The sequence below is a fragment of the Salvelinus alpinus genome, chromosome 8 (genome assembly GCF_045679555.1).
Source record: "Salvelinus alpinus chromosome 8, SLU_Salpinus.1, whole genome shotgun sequence".
Taxonomy (NCBI): domain Eukaryota; kingdom Metazoa; phylum Chordata; class Actinopteri; order Salmoniformes; family Salmonidae; genus Salvelinus; species Salvelinus alpinus.
This window is the reverse complement of record NC_092093.1, coordinates 66297753-66300206: the sequence shown is the minus strand read 5'-3', so window position 1 is coordinate 66300206 and position 2454 is coordinate 66297753. Positions and strand designations below refer to the sequence as shown.

Genomic DNA, 2454 nt, shown 5'->3' with positions numbered 1-2454 from the left:
AATTGGACAAGATGGATTCTCGACTGTAGATGCAGGTCTGTTCAAAGGCATACAGGCATGCAAACCCAACTTTTTGGCCAACCTTGACCAAAAATAATATTATTTTGATAGATTTTACACCCATTGTTACATATACTTCATATATGATGAAAATACGTTTTGGAGGCTTTAAAAAAAATCCTGGGGGAGAATGCCCAGTCCCCCTTAAAAGAGGCTTAGCCCCCCTATCCATGAATCTCTAGTGACGTCTCTGCTTTGCAATAACATGGAAATAGAAATAAACAAGAAAGTTTAATTGTAGGCAACATGAGACCAAGAGGCAGCAGACATTGGCCCAGTGGCCTAATGGATAAGGCATCAGCCTCCGGAGCTGGGGATTGTGGGTTCAAGTCCCACCTGGGTCTATTGAAATCGGCTTGTTTTTATCCTTAGAAGATGGTGCCAATGGACATGGCAGCATCACGACTAGCTCTTAGAAAACTTTGCAGTATTTCGTTTTTTATGTACTATTTTTTTTACATTATTAGCCGGGAAGAACTATTGGACATTAGAGCGGCGGTAACTCACCAGAACTACCAGCATTACGATCAGGAATACGACTTCCCTGGAGCCAGATCCTTTGTTCACTCTCCCCAGAGCAATGGAACTTATTGCAGAGGCCGACCCAAAACATCGCCGGCGGTAGAGAGGCACTCGAGGTGCCCTGCTGGTTCGACTTAGGTGCGCACACCATCCACCGCTTCCATCTTTGGATAACAAAGTTGATGAGCTTAGAGCAAGGATTTCTTTCCAGAGAGACATCGGGGCCTGTAACATACTTTGTTTCACGGAAACATGGCTCTCTCGGGATACTCTGTCGGAGACGATAAAGCCAGAGGGATTCTCAGTACATTGCGCAGACAGGAATAAATATCTCTCCGGGAAGCATAAGGGCGGAGGGGTGTGTTTCCTGATTAACGACTCATGGTGTAATTCTAGGAACGTACAGGAACTCAAGTCCTTTGGTTCACCCGAACATAGAATATCTCACAATTAAATGCCAATCATATTATCTCCCAAGAGTATTCTCCTCCATCATTGCCACGGCCGTTTACATCCCACCTCAAGCCGAAACCTCGGCGGCCCTCAAATAACTTTTCTGGACTTTATGCAAACTGGAAACCACATATCCTGAGGCTGCATTTATTGTAGCTGGGTATTTTAACAAAACAAATCAGAGGATTAGGCTGCCGAAGTTCTATCAACATATCGACTGTCCTACTTGGCTACTAAGACTCTCGACCATTCAAACTTCTGGAATGCGTACAAAGCCCTCCCCCGCCCTCCTTACGGCAAATCTGACCACGACTCCATCTTGCTCCTCCTGTCCTATAGGCAGAAACTCAAACAGGAAGTGCCCGTGCTTCATATTATTCAACGCTGGTCTGACCAATTCAGGATTGTTTTGATCACGTTGACTGGGATATGTTCCGGGTAGCTTGCGAAAATAATCTAGACCCATACACGGATATGGTGACTGAGTTTATAAGGAAGTGTACATGAGATGTGGTACCCACTGTGAATATTGAAACCTACCCTAACCAGAAACGGTGGATAGATGGTAGCATTCGCGCAAAACTGGAAGTGCGAACCCCCGCATTTAACCATGGCAAGGCGACTGGTAATATGACAGAATATAAACAGTGTAGTTATTCACTCCGCAAGGCAATCAAACAAGCTAAACATCAGTATAGAGATAAAGTGGAGTCGCAATTCAACGGCTCAGACACGAGACATATGTGGCAGGGACTACAGACAATCACGGACTACAAAAGGAATACCAGCCACGTCGCTGAGACCGACGTCTTGCTTCCGGACAAGCTAAACACCTTCTTTGCCCTCTTTGAGGATAACACAGTGCCACCGAGGCGGCCAGCTACCAAGGACTGTGGGCCCCCCACTTCTCCGTGGCCGACATGAGTAAAACCTTTAAACGTGTTAACCCTCGCAGGGCTGCCGGCCCAGACAGCATCCCTAGCCGCGTCCTCAGAGCTTGCGCAGACCAGCTGGCTGGTGTGTTTACGGGCATATTCAATCTCTCCCTATCCCAGTCTGCTGTCCCCACATGCTTCAAGATGGCCACCATTGTTCCTGTACCCAAGAAGGCAAAGGTAACTGAACTTAATGACTATCGCCCCGTAGCACTCACCTCTGTCATCATGAAGTGCTTTGAGAGACTAGTTTAGGATCATATCACCTCTACCTTACCTGACATCCTAGACCCACTTCAATTTGCTTACCACCTCAATAGATCCACAGACGATGCAATCGCCACCACTCTGCACACAGCCCTATCCCATCTGGACAGGAGAAATACCTATGTAAGAATGCTGTTTATTGACTATAGTTCAACATTCAACGGCATAGTACCCTCCAAGCTCATCATTAAGCTCGACGCCCTGGGTCTGAACCCCG

General features: G+C 46.7%; 1 non-coding gene across 1 annotated transcript; it reads left to right on the top strand.

The window, feature by feature from the left end:
- The first annotated feature begins 331 nt into the window (after nucleotides 1-331).
- On the top strand, nucleotides 332-404 carry trnar-ccg (transfer RNA arginine (anticodon CCG)). The gene has a single exon. It is a non-coding gene; the product is annotated as a tRNA-Arg (tRNA).
- Nucleotides 405-2454: the final 2050 nt, after the last annotated feature.